The sequence below is a fragment of the Ischnura elegans genome, chromosome 8 (genome assembly GCF_921293095.1).
Source record: "Ischnura elegans chromosome 8, ioIscEleg1.1, whole genome shotgun sequence".
NCBI lineage: Eukaryota > Metazoa > Arthropoda > Insecta > Odonata > Coenagrionidae > Ischnura > Ischnura elegans.
In genome coordinates, this window is record NC_060253.1 from 113231536 (window position 1) to 113252954 (window position 21419).

A 21419-nucleotide genomic window follows, 5' to 3' on the forward strand; every position below is an offset into this window, starting at 1 on the left:
ATTGAACGGCTGTTTACGTCCCCTCCCCCTCCCCCTTACCCCCACCCTCGCCCCCCCCCCCACCCCTTCTCAGACACCAGTTGCTCCCTCGTGCACCCTGCGCTGCGAGGGGTGGGGTGCGTGTGGGAGGGGAGGGGAGGCGGCATGGAGAGGGGGGGGCGTGGGGGTGTAAGATCGAACCACCACTCCGAGTGGCAGTTGTCACGGCTACGCTGACCGTGTCGGAAGCACGTTCGCTGCAGGGTACACGCGTGTCAAGCAGAGATAAGAGACAAAAGGGGTCATCGTTCAACTGCCCCCGTCGCCGCTATTTCTCCGCTGCCGTTCGTGTGCGCCACGGTGGCGTTCGTTTGTGTCGGGCGAAACATAAGCGGGGCACGGAAGGATCCTTGAAGTACAGCCACCGCTGCTAGTGTTTCGCAGTCCACGTCAATGCGTGCGCCGCCGTGGAAAACATCAGAGTGGTTGTGACTCGGATGCGGTTATGTTGTGGATGATGTGGCGCCTACGAAGCAAGGCTTCGGAACGAATGGAATAGCGACCAGGGCGAAGCAAACTTCTGCTCTTCCATCTGCTTTCCATCGCGAATTCTTCTCGTTCCCTGCCAGTGATTTTCGCCTCGGCTATTTCGCTGTTTTCGTCGTAGTCCCACCGACTATTTGGTGGACTGAAATCGGTACAAATTGCGCTTTGTGATCCACGGAATTGTGTTTTCTTTCCACTAGTGCGTTTTCTTCTCATTTGTCGTATTTGTTTATCGGCTATTAACTGTACAAGTCGGGATCCAGAATAGAGATTATTTACATAAATTTATTTGTTGAATGTACAGTTCAGATGTACTCTAACTTTTGTTCTGCGGTTAAAGAGATGCGGTTTAGTAGATGTTAAATGGACGCCGGCACGTTGCCAGCCTCGGTGAAAACCTCGTGAAAATCCTCGTCCCCAATTGCTTAGTCCTGAAAGTTCAAACCCTTTCATAAAAATCTAACATGATCTGGCTATTTAATCCTTAACTGTCTCTAAAATCTTGAAAATTAGTGAGTTAACGTGTTGTAGAGATGAAATTATGAGCACTTACGTAGAATGACTGTGATTGTTTCGTTGATTGCTGTTCATCAATGATTCAAAGAAATCGCATATGCTGGTCACTTGTTTAGCTGTCGTTTGCAATAATGAGAGCACGATTTACGGTACATTTACGCCTTTTTCTGAGTCTCACGTCTTCAATCAAATTATTTCTTGCGTTTTTAATTTCAATTTCATATGTAATTTGTTTTTAAAATACTGGTATTCTTCCGTGTAATTTGTCTTGGGAGACGCTACCGAAGCTTATGAGATTTTTTTTTAAAGTTGAGTGACGTTATTTGTGCGGAATCATTGATATACTTGTGCAAACTATACGCTTATCAGATATGGCACACTGTGATTAAAAGAGATTTTCGCTTTAATTTTACAAATACCGTTGTATTTAATAGAAAATGATATATTTATACCTCTCCATATTCTAAAAATAAAAGGAGCTGCAATAACTCGGCGCATTTAAGATACTTTTTTCTAAATTATCGGCGGAAATATTTGGGATATTTCCGCGGTTATTCTCTCTGTGATAATTTTTACGGGAAAATTGATCATTATTTCACTAACTTGTCTATTTTTTCTATGTTAATATTCTACGTCAGTAGTCTTTGGCTCGTGTCTATGAGTTTAACAGCGGAAGTGAGTGAATCTCGCAGATAGTAGGTATTTTGTTCTCTCTTAAGGGAATAATCTTAGTGTTCCGCGGCTTAAATTGGCAAAGAGGAGGATGTGCTAAATACTACGGATATTGTGGAAAGCCTTTCTCTCTATGTGGTCTTCGCTTTCTCCTTGTTGTTAGCGAACCTTGGGGAGCGTGAGCTAGAGCGATTGGCTCCTGATTCAGGGGTCCCGGGTTGAAATCTCAGGTGAAGCGTTCCGCACCTTGGAATAAGATCCTCCAAGTGCTAGGTGGCCCATGGAGAGAGAATGGCCATGAGCGTGTGATCCGCACGTCTGTAGCTTAGTTCCGGGTGAGCTTTATCCTCACCGTTCCAAGCCAACATTCGGGTGAGTGCATCGACCCTTATTATTGATGCTACCGCCGTGATTAATTGAAAGTGATCTATTTAATCTGCAGTGGGAAAAAATCGCGCGCGCTTAAATGCATATTTTGTTATTTTTTATCGCGATAATGACTCTTCGTGTTCCAGATGTTTATTGAGATTAATCAGCGTCCGTTTTTATGCAATATCTGCGGTGTTTGCACGCAAATTATCTAGAAATCGTGCTGCTGAATCCCGGATCTCTCTTGCGCGGATCGATTGTGTTCTTTTTGACTCTGAAAGCGGCACTCTGACGAAAAAAAACAAAGGTTACGAGAGGGTTGGTGTGTGTGTGAGTGAGATGAGAAGGGGAGAAGAAGCCTGTTGCTTGCCTGTTGCTCTGCCCCTAATCATACTGCCTAACTCCCTCTATCTCTCCCCTCAACTGCGAATATTTCCACTCGGAGTCTATGCACTGATAGCGACCTAGAGATGAAAGTACTGTAGTAGTACTGACATTTAGCCGAACAATTTCAAATAATCGTGCATTTCACCTGCTTGTGAGTGAGCGCTGTTTTCTACGAGCTTCTCATCCGTAGGCTGCTTTTCATCGCGGAAGTTCGCGGAAAATGTTCCGCTTGGGGCCAGAGACTTCCCTGACTGTTGGGACTATTTTTGTAACCAGGGGGATGTTGTAGACACTTCTCAGTGACCGAGTGAGAAAGAATAATCCAAGATTTCTCCGAAGATTGTTCCAGTTCCGTGGAATCGCATTACTCGAGGAGAATATCCGTGGGAGGCCGCTTTTGCTGCGAGATCGACTTCAAGTTTCCGGCCTCATCAGAAAGCGTAAGCACTCATCTCTAAGATCTCTTTCATATAATCCTTTTAAAAATATATTTATAGAATTTTTAATGGAGGAGTAGATATTTCAAAGACTTTTTTAATTCTTATTTTTGGAGGTCTGTTAGGTTATTTCTTCTCCCCGGTGTTAAATGCAAAGCATCACGTTTTATCTTTTATCTGTAACATTTTAGCAAAGAAATGTGTCAATTTTAAAATTGGGTCGAGGGAGGGTGGTTTATAGTCTTCTTTTTGTGTGAATAAAAGCGTCGGTTTTAAAATTAATGTTTTGATTTGTGTAATATCAGTCCTTCAATGCACTAAGTGTATGATAGAAAATTGTATTGCGCTGAATATTAGGTTGGTGCAGCTCTGAGCTATCGCTTATACAGTTTTGTAAGTTACGCCAGATAAAATGATTTTAAAATATTAGCTTCTAGAGATTTAACTTTAAACTGTTATCTGCGGAGGATATTTTATTTTTTCCGCGAAGCATTTGCTAATATCTGTCACTCCGTATCGATTTTAGTCATCGAGGAGATATCGATGTATTTTTCGGCTTTCCCCTAAGAAATTCAGACGTTGTGAAGTACTATCATGTTTGCTTATATTCTTTAGAGGTAATGCATAACGTTTTAATTAATTTTTCTTTTATTTTGATTGGAATTACTAATTTGAATGTTATAAATGGTTAGCGTTCGATCCGTTTTGTATCAAAGGCAGACATTCCGACCCTTGAAGGGATTAGGTTTGATGTGGTTGCTGAAATGTTAGCTTCTCACACCGTGGACCCGCGTTCAAATCCCGGCGGTAACGTAGATTTTCCCTGTTTGCTTGACTTATTTTCCGCTTCCTTCCCTCGTGACGTCAGCTGCCGCTCGTATCCTCCGAAAACCCAACAACCTGTTGACGGTTGACGACCTCATCCGAATAAGCGTCACCTGAGAAATGTCGACCTTTTAGAATAACCTCCTCAGACTATTCGTATGATTGCGCGTCAATTCTTAAACGTTTATCACAGAAATGCGAAGAAATGGTATATGGCAACATTATTTTCGTTCATGCCCGAGAAAAATACTGTACTCATTCTGTACTATTTAACCAGTTTTATTTCATATAATCATTTTGATCAAGTTTGAAAAATGGCGAGACGTGTATTTCCGTTTTTGGATCGGTCGCTTGGTTAACCGAAATAGCAGAAAACAGGCGGCCTCAGACCTTGCAAGTTTATGACGTCATGGGCTCGTGCAGAGCTTCGCCTGTACCCCTCGGTCTCTCTCGTGGGCCTCACGTGGTTCAACTACTTCTCATCATAAGGGGACGCAAAACTGTCAGTATAAATTGCTTGTGTTAGGTGGTTTAGGCGCTCTAAGGAGGGAGATTTGCGAGAAATATTTGTTTGGCTGTTTTTTTGATCATTTATATTTACTTTTTCTTTCCCCTAACAAAGAATGAATTTCGAACAGACCTTTTTACGACGTTTTTCTAAACTTACTTTCGTGTCTGTCTGTTACGGTGGGATATTGTAACTCAATTTTAACACACTTAACGACTAGCTAGAGCATTGACTCTGTATCTAGCTCAGGTCTTGATAACAATGCATATTTATATGCTTTCTGTCATGATTCTGGCTAGATTAAAAAAAAAATTGCAAAATTAATTTTGTATGGAAAATTAATTCCACATTTTGCCACCGGTAGCGCTGCAATCACAATTAAGCGATTTTGATGAGTAACATTTTGAATTTTGTGCAACATATAAGCGCAATTTTCAGAAAAAATTATAAAAATATTGAAATTTTACAAAACTTAATTTTAAAAATCAAGAGAAATGTCTGAAAAATTCATTCACAATGTAAAATAAAATTGCGTTTTTTAATCCAATTAAAAGTATTTCATTGTATTATTGATAGATTTAATTAATTCAAAACTAAAAAGAAGAAAATAATGTTATAAATTAATAAATTTAAAAACGTTTTCCTCGCCAACTAAAAAGAAGAAAATAAATTTCTCTTTCCATATGTGAGTCTCGATATGAATTGTTACTCAAATGGTGACATACATACTTTATGACAATCATTACGGCCAAAACGAGAAACGTTGGGCGCATGTAACATTACATTTAGTATTTGCAATAGGTGACATTACTCTTAAAAATTCTTACTAAACTGCGATTTTTACCAACCATATTCTATCTTAAATCAGCACATTGGCATAGTTGAAGACTTCACTGATATTTGAGAACTAAAACAGAATCAAAAACGCTCAGATATTAAATCTTAAAACATTGCGTGTCAGGTAATAACACATTCATGCATAATTGCTGAATACTAAAGCATAAACTGTTGACCTCTGGAAATTAACATTTATCAATCATTAGGTGCTAATTTCTAACACGTTCAGATGTTAAGCACTGAGCATTACCTTCTCATTCAATATAAACTGAATTTTAAATAACCTTATTAATAGTGATTAGAATCAATTAGTAGCAGATTGTATCGATTTAAATATCGATAGACAACCCAACTGTAAATGATAATAATCCAAATTCATATTTATTGCAAATACTAAATGTAAGAGCGCCCAACGTTTTTCGTTTTGGTCGTTATGATTGTCATAAAGTATGCCACCATTTGAGTAACAATTCATATTAAGACACAGATATGATCAGAGAAATGAATTTTCTTCCTTTTAGTTGGCGAGGAAAACGTTGTATTTAACTTTTTATAAAAATTTATAATCATCATCATCATCATCACTGGTCAACAATCCTAGGATGGGTTTGACGCAGCTCTCCACTCAGTTCTCCTATCAGCTAATCGTTTCACACCTACGTATTTCTTCTCTTTTACATCCTTCTTTACTTGTTCCATATATTTTCCTCGAGGTCTTCCTTTTCCGTTCTTGCCTTCAACTTGTCCCTCGACGATTGTCATCATCAGGCCATCATGTCTCTAGATGTGGCCTATAAGGTTGTTCCGTCTTCTTGTTAAGGTTTTCATGAGGCTTCTCTTCTCTCCTACCCTTCTTAGGACTTCCTCGTTACTAACTCGGTCGATCCATTTGATTTTCATCATTCTTCTGTAGCACCACATTTCAAAGGCCTCTATCCTTGCTTTCTCCGCTGCGGTCATTGTCCATGCCTCACTTCCGTATAGGAGCATACTCCAAATGTAGGTTCTTATAAATTGTTTCTTTACTTCCATAATTAAGTTTCCCGCTGTAAGCAGGTCTCTCTTTTGGTGGAATGCTCTCTTCGCCTGAGCTATTCTGCTGATAATTTCTTTCTTACATCTCCCGTCACTAGTTATCTTGCTTCCCAAATAACTGATTTCATCCACCTCTATCAGTTTTTGCTTCCCTATTTTAATGTTAGTTTTGACTTCTTCTCTTCTGCTGCATACTAATATCTTGGTTTACTTCGTGCTTATTTTCAGTTGACATTTACTTATTGCTCTACCCATATTAACCAGAATATTTTTCAAATCCTTCTCTGTTTCTGCTATAACAGCTATGTCATCGGCAAATCTTAGCATGCTAATTTTTTCTCCATGGATATTCACTCCCAATGCCTTTTCTTTTATTTCATTCATGGCTTTCTCAGTATAAACGTTGAAAATTAAGGGTGACAATGTACAGCCTTGTCGCACTCCTTTCCTAATTCTTGCTTCATAACAGCTGGGCCCTCATTTTATCACCGCTATTTGGTTTTTGTATAAACTGTGAATGATTCTTCTGTTATTGTAAAGAACCTCAATTTCCATTAGGATTCCAAGCATTTTGCTGCAATCCACGTTGTCAAATGCCTTCTTTAAGTCTACGAACGCAACGAACGTTGGCTTGTTATCTGCGGGAATATCAACAATGCCAGACGCTTTATTTATCCTAAGGTCTCTTACAGCCGTATCAAATTCTGATCTTAAAATTGGGGCTCCCATGTCATCGGCATCCACTTCTCTCTCGTTTTCGATAGCATTCGTTCTTACGCTGCTTCCTTTGTACAAATCTTCCAGATATTCCTTCCATCTCTTCCCTTTTTCTTCGTTTTCAATCATTAGTTCTCCGTTTTTGTCCCTAAGGGTATTACATCTTACGCCCCTCTCTTTAAAGTGGTTCCTCACTATCCTATAGGCGGCCTCTAATTTTCCATGTTTAAGATTGCTTTGTACGTCTCCACAAATATTTTTCATTCACGTTTCTCTAGCCTTCCGCGCTTTACGACATATTTCGTTCCTTATTCTCTTGTAACAATTCTGTCCTTCCTCTGTTTTCGCAGCCCTGTATTTTCTTCTTTCTTCAGTGAGATCTAATACTTCCTGCGTGATCCATGGTTTTTTCATAACGACTCTTCTTTTACCAAGAACTTCCTCCGCTGCTGCCTGCAGACCACATCTAATGGTTTTCCAACTCTCTTCCACTGGTTTATTAGTCGTATTCTCCCCTATTCTCTTTTCTACAGCCTCTTTAAAAGCCAGTTGATGCTGAACCTTCTTCAATTTTTCAACCTGCCATATGTTTTTCACGGCTTTCTTCAATTTTTAAATTTAAGGTGGCATTTCATCATAACTAAGTTATGGTCACTATTGATATCTGCCCTTGAATAATTTTTTCAGTCCTTCACCTGGTTCCTGAATCTTTGTTTCACTAGAATGTAGTCGATTTGGAATCTTCTAAGATCTCCTGGCATCTTCCACGTGTATCTTCTTCGCAGGGGATTTTTGAATAAAGTGTTGGCAACCACTAGCCTGTGCTCAGTGCAGAATTCAAGTAGCCTTTCTCCTCTTTCATTTCGGTTACCTAACCCATATTTCCCAGTTATTATTCCGTCTTGACCTTCGCCGACGACGGCGTTCTAGTCACCTAAAATAATAAGATTTTCTCCCCTCTTACCTGCTTGATAACTTCCGCTTTATCTTGGTAGACATATTCTAATTCTTCATCTTCATAATCTGACGTAGGCATGTAAACCTGAACGACTTCAGTAGCTACGGGCTTAGTATCTATCTTCACCATTACTATCCTTTCATTAAACTGCAGGTAGCTTTTAACACGCATCCCGGCGCTCTTTCTAAGCATTATGCCTACTCCAGCATTACCATTTTGCGATCCTGTGTGTGTCATTCTGTAGCTTCCACTCCAAAAGTCTCCTTCCTGGGGCCACTTCATTTCGCTGATGCCTAATACGTCGAGGTTCATTCTTCGCATTTCCACCTTCAAGTTTTCTAGCCTACCGCAGGTTCGAAGTGATCTAACGCTCCATGTTCCTATCAATAACGTTCTATCACCTTTGAACGATGTACCCTCTCGAGTAGTCCCCGCCCGGAGATCCGTATGGGGGACTAGTTTACCTCCGGAATATTTTACCCGAGAGAATTCCATCATGTCATTATATAAATTGAGTGGAGTAGCCTGCCTTCCACATCGCAGTACTACAGCCGTTAAAGTAAATGTTACCACGCCCGTAGTGGAATGTGTGTCGCTGTACCGACCAGTATGGCCTCCACCTTCGCACATGTGAAGAAGAGCTGCTGTCCTCTGCCCCGGGTGATGAGAGGCATAATTATTGGCGGCCCCCAGTCGCCAAGTCAAGGTATCTTCACAGGTTTCGGTATCATTTAAATGGTCTACCTTACGCAAGGGTAGCCCAATACCCCTTCCGATTACCGCCGCTTTTTGTCCACGACTGCTTATTCGGCCAGAGAACTCGGTCATCTCGCTGCTAACCTCTATATCTAAAGGTCGATCCACCATCCGCAACCTGGTGGACGCACTCGGTGGCTTAAAGCTCAGCCGCGAGAAATTTATAATATTATTTTTTAATGTTACTTCCATTCGAATTTTTGGATTTTAAATCGCACCACAGAGTGGATTTGGCAATGCTGTAATTAATTCTATAGTTCAACTGTTCATCACGCTTCATTTTAATTTCTATGTTTTAACATTGATGTCTATCCATTTCTCTTTCGCTTCAATTGTAGAAATCAACCGCAGGAGGAAGTCATAAGCAGGCCTTGAAATCATATTGCTACAAAAGCAAAAAGTCTCTGTTCTAAACAGTAAAACATTACTTTTTAGGTCGTAAAGTCATGTTTTAATCTTTATTACCCGTTGAAAGTCAACGGGCACTCTCCGCTGGTATGAAATAGGCCGTGACTAGGATTAGGTTGGGTGACTGCGGAGCTTCGTAGTATTTTTAATGGCACTATACCGTAGATTATTTGACCTCTTTTGTGATTATATTATATTAAGGGATATTTTTCTGTGGTGATTCACTGGGTCGCACTTCTTTTACCGTGCGGACATTTTGCCAGTTCACAGCCGCCACCATGCGCTAGAAAACGTCCAATTGGGGCACCGAGCACCACATTCAAGCGACACTACAAAGGATGAAATGGAAATGAATGGCCTATAAAGTGCCGATGGCCTATGAAACCCCGCGTTTCGCCCCTACTCAGAGTTGTCTTCTCCTCTATGGGACCTACGCGCAGCAGTTAAAAGTGGAAAAGTGCAAAGAACAGCAGTATGCTAGGATGATATAGGAAAACGTAAGTGTCAGGAAAATGATCACCGGACTAAGGTGGGAGCAAAGGAGGAAAATGTGCAGGTGGCGGGGGAAGAACATCACAGGAGGATCACAGCCAAACTGCATTGGAAAAAAAATAATCACCAGTTCAATATAAAGTGCCGATCACGATATACAGAAGTTTTCGTCCATTACGGAACAGTACTTGACTCTACCATCCAAATTCCTTGAAAATTTCTCGAAAAAAATCTCAGAAATTCATCCTCACATTTAAATATTATTCTCCAAATGAAGATAGAACGTTTCTCGGAAAATAGTATTCCACTTTGAATGCTTTATATTAAATATTTCGCGGAAGAATTAGCAAGTTGGACCATACGACTCGATGGATGGAAAATCGTCTTCCTTTGATTAGAAAATGAAAACCATTAGGACAATGAGTATGGTGCATGCAACTGTTTGAAAGATTTTGAAATGTTGTGAAACTGAAGTTTTACGGAAGTGTATCTCGCATTAACAGTCACATCTCAGAACATAAGGAAGAAAATCATTAAATGGCTCATTTTAAATATCTGGAAATGAAAAAAGATGATTTATTTATAAAATTGAAGCTTTTTCATGAAGTTTATAACAACTTCAAATAATATATGTTTCTATTTCAATTGCTTATTACCACTCGCTCGGTTGAAAAAACTGAAAATCAGAGGCTACTCATTTCTGCGCCTCCGCAATATCGTCAGCAATGCATCAAACATTTTATGGCTATAAATGTTAGAAAGAGACATTTTCTGTCACTCGAGTTGTGGGAGATCTTGCAATGCTATTTTTTGCAAACTTCTGCTCGTATCGACATGAGACTCGTTACAGTGAAAGTTCCTCTTTAAAATGCACGTGGTTTACCACACTTTCCTTGAACGTCACGCGCGTAACTCCAGTCAAAAATTGTTATCTGAGAGAACTGATCCTTCTGCCATGGTAGCTCATATAATGGGTGAGTCGCCAGTTGGAATGAATTGGTGCCGCGGGAGAAAATAAACATTTGAAAGTATAAATTGCCGTACAATCTGACGAAGAGCATGCAATTAGATAACATTTTTTTACTCAGAGAATTATCCAATTTTAATGCTGTTCTTCTGGCAATGTACCTGTTTTTGCTCAACAGTAGTGGGATAGCTGTAGCAGCTGGCGAGTCGAAAATTGAATTAAGCTTAAAATGTAATTTTGACCGTAATTTTGTAAGCTTTTGTTTTTAGTTTCTCATATTGCGTTATCAACTTCATTCTCAACTGATATTCCAGTTTATTGGTACAAAAATGCAATATTTAAGGATTGCTAATCAAATACTATGTGTCCAATACCACATCCAATGAAAAAAACATTTTATTTTCAATACTCCGGTAAAAACTTTGCATTAAATTAGTATTAATTTTGAATTTGTTCCTAAAGATAGGTGAATATTTTATCCTACATAACTCATTAATAAAAGTAAATTTCGTGTTGATTTTTGTACAATAGCTATCACTAATAAACGCGTCTGTTCGGAAAATTCACGCATCCCGATCGGAACTTGGGCATTTCCCGCTGCGGAGTGACTGTTCTTTAATGCAGAACTTTTGCAGTACAGAAATACAATAAAACGTGCTGCGTTATTAATGTATTTTTATCGGTTAAAGTTTCATTACGTTAAATCAGTGCATTTAACAGATTTTAGATAGTATTAAGGGATACCTAAATAGAGGGAATCTTTCGAGGCACAAAATTTGAGTGTGGTCCTAAAAATGGCCTGCACGGAATTCATCTTTGTCATCGCATCAATTTATCAATGCATCAAGACTGGCTTTCATCTTCCACGATGTCAATCTCTTAGATTTTAATTAATAGTGAATACGCATGAATTTTCCTATGTAAAATTAGTTTATCTTTTTTCTCTGTAATTGCTTGTAACTCCCATTCTTGTTATCCCATACGGATCCTGGCATGACTTTAGTGTGAACAAATGTCACATCCTATATATCTTGACAATTGTCACAGAACGAGGTCACATGTTTATAATATTTTGTGATTATCATTAGATTGATACGTACATTGCGATTACCAAAACAAGAGATTAAATGCAATATCTTTGGGGGAGACTAAAGAGTTGGTTCGAGCGAGTGTGTGTGCGAGGCAGAGGGTGGGTTGGGCCATCATCCCTCTTGGCGAGCTCTTTGCAGCGACCAACTCACCTCAAACGCCATCACCACCCTCCATTGTCATCTTGACTTCTCCCGTGACCTTGGGGACGAGTGCAATCGTGGGTCACGCATGCTTTCTTGTAGCCTAGGCATATCTCTCATGCAGGCATTAATTTTATTTAATTGTCCATTGTGAGTTTGAAAAGCAAAGTGACACGCATTTTTCAGTATTTATATCTGTCGAATACTTCTCCAGTTAATCGCAGCGAGAAGTCTGCGACGGGCTTACAGTTAGCCTTTTCGCAGGTAATTCGATGACGTCACGAACTCTTGCAGAGCGGCTGACGGCTTCTTCAGTGGTCATCCGCGTCACCAATCATAATTCCGTCCGTGAAGTAGTGACTGCTCAGCAAATAATCGTGGTCTTCCATATACCATACGCTGCTACGCATAGGAAACTATGTCGATAAAAGAGCACGAAGCTGCAGACAGAGACACATTAATTAATCCCAGCTAATTTCAGAAGATGTATTTATTAAGTAAAAAGTATTTCACTCCAGATATGCCGGTCTCGTATCAGAGGAGCACCAGTGATTGAAAAACAGAAAAAATTTAAGTTTTTAAATAATTTACTGAACTTTATTTCAGCAAAAGTGATACTGATCGGTTCTTCTATGCTATAAATATCGATAAATCAAAATGTCCATACACTAAATCAATAAGTGATAATATAATGAAAACAAGATAAATTATGACTATGCCGACTATGTTATACGTAAGTGTTTCCTGGAAAAAGGATGAGTTAATTCATGGGGGGCATTACATTTATGGCCCAATAGGACCTCAATGGATATTTTCAGAGATTATTGCAGACACGACACTCCTTTCTCTTCATGGTGCTTGATTTAAACACTACGTCTTTTCCATACTTCACTTGGACCTGGTTTTCGCCGCAATCTCATCTTGTGACTAAACTTTAAACTGCATTCGATTTTTTCGTCTTGCACATACCTACATTGCGTGCTATGATAGCGGGATCCAATTCAAATGTGAGCGTTGTGAGGAGCCGCGAATAGTGAGGCAGGGGCGGCTGCGATTGCACTCAGCGTGGGTAAACATACGAGCATCCCACTAGCTAAATAATATGGCTAATGAAAGCAGCAACAATCCACAGCGATTTGTAATGTACGGCGAGTCACGGCAATCCATACGCCCAGGGACACAGGGACTGTCTGCGCGACACAGTAGCAAACATCGATTTTGTTTTGTTTATTTCCAACGGTCGCAGATGATTTCTTTGGATGGACGCTCTATAACGTTTTATGTATTTTTTAAGTAAATTTCTCGGGTAAATTCGTTTATCCTTTTTTAAATATCGCAAAACAGGAAAGGAAATCAGATTACACGAAATGGAAAGTATATGCGGCACTAATATATAATAGTAATAAAATTATTCCGTAATTATATCCATCATAACTCTCATGCTATTCACTAGCTTTAAAATATTCACTTTCCAACATCCGTCGAGCAAAGTATTACCCGTGGATAGCAGCAACCTCCAAACAGTGCTGCACGTTCGAAAAATCAATCTTAATTTCGGCGTCGCCGGCGGTCGCAATTCATCTTTACGTATCACACTTAGGAGGCTTTGTTGTGTTTGTGGTAAAAATATCTCGAGGTAGCTCGGTGATACTTTTTTTATAATAGGTACTACATAAACACAAGTTTCGAAGAAAAACAGGGTCCGCCATTTTGTATCGTACACGGCCTCAAATAAGTACCACAAGTATGTCGTGGAAGATGATGAGAATGAACAACAATAAATCGCTTAAGAGTATCGTAATTTTTCGTTGCTATTGAATGAATACAAATGGAGTGGCATTAAGTTTAGCATGGTGAAATTCAATGCGGGCAATTTTGGCGAAATCTGTTCAGCTTTGAAGCCATGTAATGTCTTTAAAAAAGTAACCTATGAAAAACAGTTCCTGCCAAAAATTGCACTTAAATATTGTCAACAACTGCGCAAAGTTTCGAGTTCCACATAAAAAAAAACATTCTGGAGATTTTGTCCAGCTTTTTTATGAATTCAGCTCATTGCGTGACGCATCATAACAACGGAAAAACACTGGTCTCTTTATTTATCAAACTCCATAGCAATGCAATTATCAAGCGTTCCGTTGGTCGCGTGTGTTTCGGTGGCATGTCACTTGGCCCTGGCTCTCGCCTCCACGACCCCTTCAAGGTCAGCAGAGTTCGCCCTTTGAGATCCAATCCATTTCCGTACGACAGACACCACGTGCCCCCGGGGAGAGCAAAAAAATCATACTATCGATCTCTTCCGCGTGATTTCTCTTAAAGCAGCGCTCGAAGCCATCTCCCCCGTGGACCATACACGTACATCTCTTTTCCTTGAGCGCATTAAAATAATCACTTTCTCAGTCCTTGTCTCCATTCTTGAGGCTTCATCACATTGCAATCGTTCGAATAACATGCAATGCGATGCAACTTAAGGAGAGCGTATTGGTTACAGCAACAATGGTGGATGCAGGCTTTTTTCTTGGGGGGGGGGGGGGGTCCGACAGGCAAACGGTCTTCTCATATTAGAGATTAAAAAAAACAATTATTGTACGAAATATTCTATTTGTTTTAACATGAAAATTATTAATCATGTGTATCGAGGCTCCGTGTAATATGCAAAACGAACGTAATAATAACCGTATTAAAAATCTTGTCTATTTTTTAAGTGTCCTATGGATAGAACATAGGTCAATCCATTTCAAATCACCCGGGAAATGTTGCTCAACATTTTAAATTATCCAGATTTTTTTATCATTGGTTCCCTACAAGTAGACAATCACAAATCACCATTTGAAAAAAATTTACAAGCCGTCCTTTTTTGGCAGCCAATTTTAAAAGGTTGTATGGGAAGATTTTTATGAAAAACGTGGTTTGAATAAAGTTTAATATGGAAGCTATTTTAAAGGATATCAGAATAACTTAAAAACCAGTGTGTTTATCATGAAATGAACTTTTGGAAACCATTTTCAAAATTTTTCGATCATGTAAGACAGTCAAAATCTTTCCGAAAGAATTCGGGAAAAATTTGTCAATACTAACATTTTAACGCCATAAATTTTTATGAAGGAAACGAGACTCACCAAATAAAATGCTATTTCTGAGTTGAATACTCAAAAAACTACTTGCAGTATAAGTTCTAGCACTGAGAATGCACCTTATTTTTTTTCTATAGCTCGTGAAACAATGCCGAAAGCCTTTTAACGTCGATATTCGTAGGTCAATATCTAAAAAGAACTGAATGTAAAAAAGTAAAAATTTTACAGAATGTTCTTTATACCTACACATCTAAATATTTCACAAAAAATTATGACTGAGACTTTACAACATTTAGAGTAGTGGAGCAGTGAATTTCAATAAAAATGCAACCACTTTACATGCTCCTGCAGTGCAAACATAATAAATTTAATTTAGGGCTTGATTAAATAATTACTGTAACAGTATGTATTGTTTAAACTAGGGATGGACGGATCCAGGATTTTTTTCGGATCCGGATTCGGATTGCATCCTTATTTTCGGATCCAAATGCATTTTCATATTTCTGCTATTAAACGAAGTAATTATTCAAGTACATTCTTCATAAAAGGAAACAAAATATTGAAAAATCGTGAATTTACAACAGATGTCCTTGAAAAATGAAGTTCTTTTCGGTTATGAAGAGTGTTAAAATTAGTTTGAAACCCTATACTTTGTACCCTGTTGTTTAAAAATTCCCCCCCTGGATTTGGACCCCCCCCCCTAACAAAGACAATGATTTATAGTCCGTGTGATTTCTGAAAAAAAAACAACAGAGGCACGGGCTGATGGACGGCCGAGGGTGGTTTTCTGAAATCTGCGACGTCAGCTACTTTTGACGTTGTTATTATCCTACGACGCTGAGATTCCCCCGACGATTGTTCAATCTCTTGGGAAGAGTCACTCTATGTGCCAATCGTATTTTGCCTTTTTTTATTTTCCACGGCTGAAATTCTAATACGCATCCGATGTCTTCCGCGACTTTGGATCCGATGTATCCGATGAAGGGCAATATCCGCGGATATTTGGATCCGATCCGACCATCCCTAGTTTAAACTACAATTACATTTAAAATGAAAATGTTTTAAATATAGAAATATTTAGCATGGCCAGCAGCATGACCGTCAACTGTTGTAACCACAACGAACTTGCGGGAGTAAGCTGCAGTACAAAATGTTTACAACAGATGGCGGTCATGATGCCGATCATGGAAAATATTTCTATATTTAAAAAAATTTCATCGTCTAAAGTGGAATGAAAGGAAGGGTCTTTTGAGTGTCCTTCGGAATGTGTGGACGTGCAGAGGGGAAGAGAGTGCGTCCCCGCCTTTTTCTTCTCTTGGTTCTTTTTGTGCAAGAAAACAATCTGATTTCTATTCGCGGGATTCGCCATCATTAAGTAATAGGGGAGTACCTACTCAACGTCACCTATTTAGGGCATATTCATTCGGCGCAGAAATTGATCGACACCTCACCTTTCCTTTTTGAGATTTAGGCTGAAAGAAGTACTTTCGTTTCCTGCCATTACCTGCAGCACATATATGTTTTATTCTGGATTCTGTGTCGATAGAAGAAGCGGCTAAAAGCCCCGGATGGCTGGCACCTCCTTCCAAGTAAGGAGGGAAGTGATTGGCTGCTCTCAGGTTCTCTCCCGCGTCTGTTCATCTCGGGCGACGACATGTTTCGCAAACGTTGCCGTTGACTTCTTCAGGTCTTCACTTCGGACCCGAAAGCGAAACATGTCGTCGCCCGAGATGAACAAACGCGGTAGAGAACCTGAGAGCAGCCAATCATCGACACCACTCCGCGGAAGCCTTCTTTCTAAGGAAGGAAGTGCCCGATGCATCAGCGCTTACATTCGTTGGCATGCAAGCATATGAAGAATTTCACGTCAATTAGTTTAATTTCAAAGAATTCCGTGAGTTAAAAGGCTTTGATGACCGTACAAATTCTCTCCGTCTCCTTTTTTTCTTTTTAAGAAAACTAGGCTATAAAAAAAGCAGTCCATGCATCTGCATTTGTTATTTTCGGATGTATCATGTGTGCGGATTCCCCGTGGACGTTTTTCTGGTTGATTAATTACACATTGTTTTCCATAGAATTCATTTGAGACTCGCATTTCGCCCCACTGTGGCAGCGTCAGTGATTGCTAATCATTAGTGTATGCAGCAGTGTGGCGATTCGCATTTGTGCCGGCTGATCATGATTCCACATTCTGGTGAAACGCAATCTTCAAGACTGAAGTAAAGTCTGTGGAAATTAAAAAGCTTAAATATTCGATCGTGAATATCCGACATGAGGTATAGCTGAAGAAATCTATTTTTTAAACGTTTTTCTTTTCAATGTTCACATTACTCCAAAGGTATTCAAACAGTCTGGGAACATAAGAATAGGCGGGGAACGAGGGTGGGAAACACCCTTCGTCATAAATTGCCACGAGAAAAGAATACCCGTGGACGGGGAATCGAACCTTTGGACTTCCATTGGGCCACTGCGCACACCACACAGATTCTTCGGTTCCATCGGCAATTTTTAGAGCGCAGCCTCTTGAGCCTTTAGTGGCTCCCACTCCTATTCGTTTAAACTCTCTGTAACGCTTTCTTTACGCCCGTAGCAGTTTTTGGCGAATCGAACATCTAGAGTTGTCCTGGGTTCTCCCGAAGTTTTAGCCACTGCATTTATTGTATCGTGTTGCCATGTTGTCAGATCCGAATAGAAATCAAACATATTCTACGAACGGATCGGATTGGCAATGGAGTGCGGAATCTCTGAGGACGATATACGATTCACTCAGCGAAGCGTTGCAAGGAGAGATACGGGGAGCGCCGTGAAACCCGAAATATTCACTGCCTGAAAATCCTCAATTACTCTGTTTGCGCTGAAAACTGCTATTTTTTTTTAGCATAAAAGGCCTTTTAATTAATTAAAAATAAAATACAGTGCTGTCAATTTCAGATTTTAATCTTCTTACTAACATAATTGTATAGCATTTGCATTTGAGGTGCAGAGCAGGAAAATGGAAGGCGAAGTGAATTGCTCCTCAGTGGCAAATATCCGTCGTTCTTATCGATAGGACTCATTCACAAATATTCAGAAAAAGAGAAATGGGAACGGAAACGACTCGTCGTAAATATCAGAATCAGAACGTGGGAGAAAACCCAAAAACTACAAAAAACAGGGAATTTTTACTGAACACTGAATTCTTCAATGTCGATGCAACTTATGATGCCGTTTAGCAGTGACGAATGTTTTCGAAGAATTGGAAGTAAGAGAGAAAGTGAGAATACATAATTATTCATCATCATTAGTCAACAATCCTAAGATTGGTTTGACGCAGCTCTCCATTTCTCTCTCCTATCCGCTAATCTTTTCATAGCTACATATTTCTTCTCTTTTACATCCTTTATAACCTGTCCTATATAACTCATTCGGGGCCGTCCCTTGCCCTTTTTCCCTTCCACTAGTCCTTCAACGATTGTCTTCATCAGACCATCGTGCCTCAAAATGTGGCCAACTAAGTTGTCCCTTCTTCTGCATAAGGTTTTTAGGAGGTTTCTCTTTTCTCCCACTCTTCTTAGCACTTCCTCGTTACTCACACGGTCAATCCATTTTATCTTCATCATTCTTCGGTAGCGCCACATTTCGAATGCTTCCACTCTTGACATCTCTGCTGCTGTCAACGTCCAAGCCTCGCCTCCATAGAGAAACATACTCCATATGTAGCATCTGATGAATTGTTTCCTTACTTCTATGCTGGTATTTTCAGCTGTAAGGAGATTCTTCTTTTTGTAGAAAGCCCTCTTCGCCTGCGCTATTCTACTGTGTATTTCTTTCTTGCTCCGTCCATCGCTGGTAATTCGGCTTCCCAGGTAAGAGAACTCGTTCACCTCTTCAAGCTTATGCTTTCATAGGTTGATGCTTGTTTTAGCCTCCTCTCTTTTTCTGCAAATTAATATCTTAGTCTTCTTTTTGTTGATTTTCAGCTGATATCTGGCCATTGTCCTTTCCATGTTTGTCAACGTCTTCTTTAAATCCTTCTCTGTCTCGGCTATGACTGCTATGTCGTCAGCAAATCGCAGCATACTAATTTTTTCTCCGTGAATATTGACACCCGAAGCTTTCTGCTTGATTTCGTTGATGGCTTTCTCTACGTAAACATTAAAAATTAAGGGGGAAAGCGCACAACCTTGTCTCACCCCTTTTCTTATTCTTGCTTCTGCACCGTTTGGTCCACATTTGATCACAGCTACTTGGTTTTTATACAAACTATGAATAATTCTACGATCATTGTAGAGTACGCCGATTTCTTTCAAAATTCTAAGCATTGAATTCCAATCCACGTTATCAAAGGCCTTCTCTAAATCGACGAATGCTATGAAGGTTTGTTTGTTTTTCTCCATTCTCTTCTCTATGATCATCCTAAGAGCCAAAATTGCTTCCGTTGTGCCCCTGCTTTTCCTAAATCCGAATTGGTCCTCATCCAGGAATTCTTCTGCTCTTCGTTCAATTCTCCTGTAAATGATTCTTGTCAGAATCTTCGATGCATGTGTCGTCAGGCTTAAAGTCCTAAATTCTTCGCACTTCTCAGCTCTCTTCTTTTTGGGTATGGGAATGATGATGTTCTTCTCGAAGTCACTAGGTAAATCTCCTATTGAATAAATATCGCAGATAGTTTTATACAGTTGAGTTAAGACCTTTTCTCCTGCATTTTTTGTTAACTCTGCTGGAATGTCATCTATGCCTGGGGCCTTATTCTTTCGCAGGTCTCTTACTGCAGCGTCAAATTCCGATCTTAAGATGCTTGCTCCAATGTTATCCTTTTCAACTTCACTTTCCTCTTCGAGAACTTTTGAGCTAAGTTTGCTCCCGTTGTATAATTTCTCCAGGTATTCCTTCCATCTCTCGGCTTTGTCTTCGTTTTCAATTAGAATGTTTCCATTCCTGTCCCTTATGCTATCACATTTTGTGTTTCGTTCCTTGAAATGGTTCCTCACTATTCTATAGGCCGCTTCCACTTTCCCTTTTACGAGGTTATTTTGTACGTCCTCACATATGTTCCTCATCCACGCTTCTCTGGCTTTCCTCGCGTGGCGGCAAATCTCGTTCCTTATTCTCTAGTAGCAAGCCTGTCCTTCCTCAGAATTCGTATTCTTATACTTTCTCCTTTCTTCAATGAGGTCTAGGATTTCATCCGTGATCCATGGCTTTTTCTTTACACATTTTCTTCTCCCTAGAATTCTCTAGCGGCCTCCTGAAACCCACTTTTTATCTTAGTCCAGTTATTCTCAACTGATTTTTCAGACTGATCTAATCCTATCTTGCACTCCATTACTTCTTGAAAGGCCTGTTGATTTTTTGGCTCCTTAAGTTTTTCTAATTGCCAGGTGTTCTTTGCTGATTTCTTCAATTTCTTGAATTTTAGATGGCATTTCATCATCACTAGATTATGATCACTGTCGATATCTGCCCCCGGGTAGCTTTTACAGTCCTTTATCTGGTTTCTAAACCTCTGCTTCACTAAAATATAGTCTAGTTGAAATCTTTTTTTTTCTCCTGGCATTTTCCATGTGTATCTTCTTCCCATGTGATTCTTAAATAGAGTGTTGGCAACCACTAATTTGTGTTCTGTCTAAACTCTAACAGCCTTTCTCCTCTTTCATTTCTATTTCCTAATCCATATTTTCCGGTTATTCTTCCATCCTGGCCTTCGCCGACGACAGCGTTCCAATCACCTAAAACAATAAGGTTTTCTTCACCCCTTACCTTTTTGATTACTTCCTTTATATCATCGTAGACGTCTTCAACTTCTTCATCCTCGTAGTCTGTCGTGGGCATGTAGACCTGAACCACTACGGTATCTACCGGCTTAGTCTCTACCTTCACCATAACTATCCTTTCATTGTACTGTAGGAAGCTTTTCACACGCATCCCGGCGCTCTTTCTGAGCATTATCCCAACCCCAGCATTACCGTTCAGGGATCCTGTGTGTATAATCCTATAGCTTCCACTCCAAAAGTCTCCCTCCTCAGGCCATTTCATTTCGCTGATTCCTAGCACGTCGATATTCAATCTTTCCATTTCCACTTTAAGGTTTTCTAGCTTACCGCAAGTCCTGAGTGATCTCACGTTCCATGTACCTATCCTCATAACTTTATCACAATTGACCGATGTACCATCTCGGGTAGTCCCCGCCCGGAGATCCGAATGGGGGACTAGTTTACCTCCGGAATTTTTTACCTGAGAGAATTCCATCATGTCAGACAATTTAAAGTTGGAGTAGCTGCGCCTCCTCGGGACAATAATGTGGTGAACTTGATTGTTTCTGGCTTTACTTTGTGAAAATCCATTCTTAATAATAAAACGTTATTGTACTTTTCCACACGATTTAATTAATACGACCGGTTTCGTCGCAGAGGCGACATCATCAGGTACAGAATCCGTTATAATAACAGTTATTTTGTTCTTTTTTATCTGGTTGCTATTACGTTGGTAGGGCAGGGTTGCGTTGGGGTTGGAGCGTCACTCAGCTTCAGGGGAATCTCCAAGAGCGGGGAATAGTTTACAAAAATATTTTCATTTGCTAAAATTCCATTTTTTATATGCTTCCTTATCTCCAACTCCTCCAAGCAGTCCATCCTTCTTCCCTTTCCCTCAAGGTGGAGAATTTCCGGAACAAAATTGCTCCTGTGGTCACTCTCCCATAGATGTTTCGCAAAATGCGATTTTTCTAA

At 39.8% G+C, this 21419-nt stretch overlaps 1 protein-coding gene across 1 annotated transcript in view; it reads left to right on the forward strand.

The window, feature by feature from the left end:
• Positions 1–216: 216 nt before the first annotated feature.
• LOC124164280 (potassium voltage-gated channel subfamily H member 4) overlaps positions 217–21419 on the forward strand; it is a 561414-nt gene continuing 540211 nt past the window's right edge. The window contains exon 1 of the mRNA XM_046541531.1: positions 217–2909. The gene's annotated coding sequence lies outside the window, so the exon portion shown is untranslated. The remainder of the gene's footprint in view (positions 2910–21419) is intronic.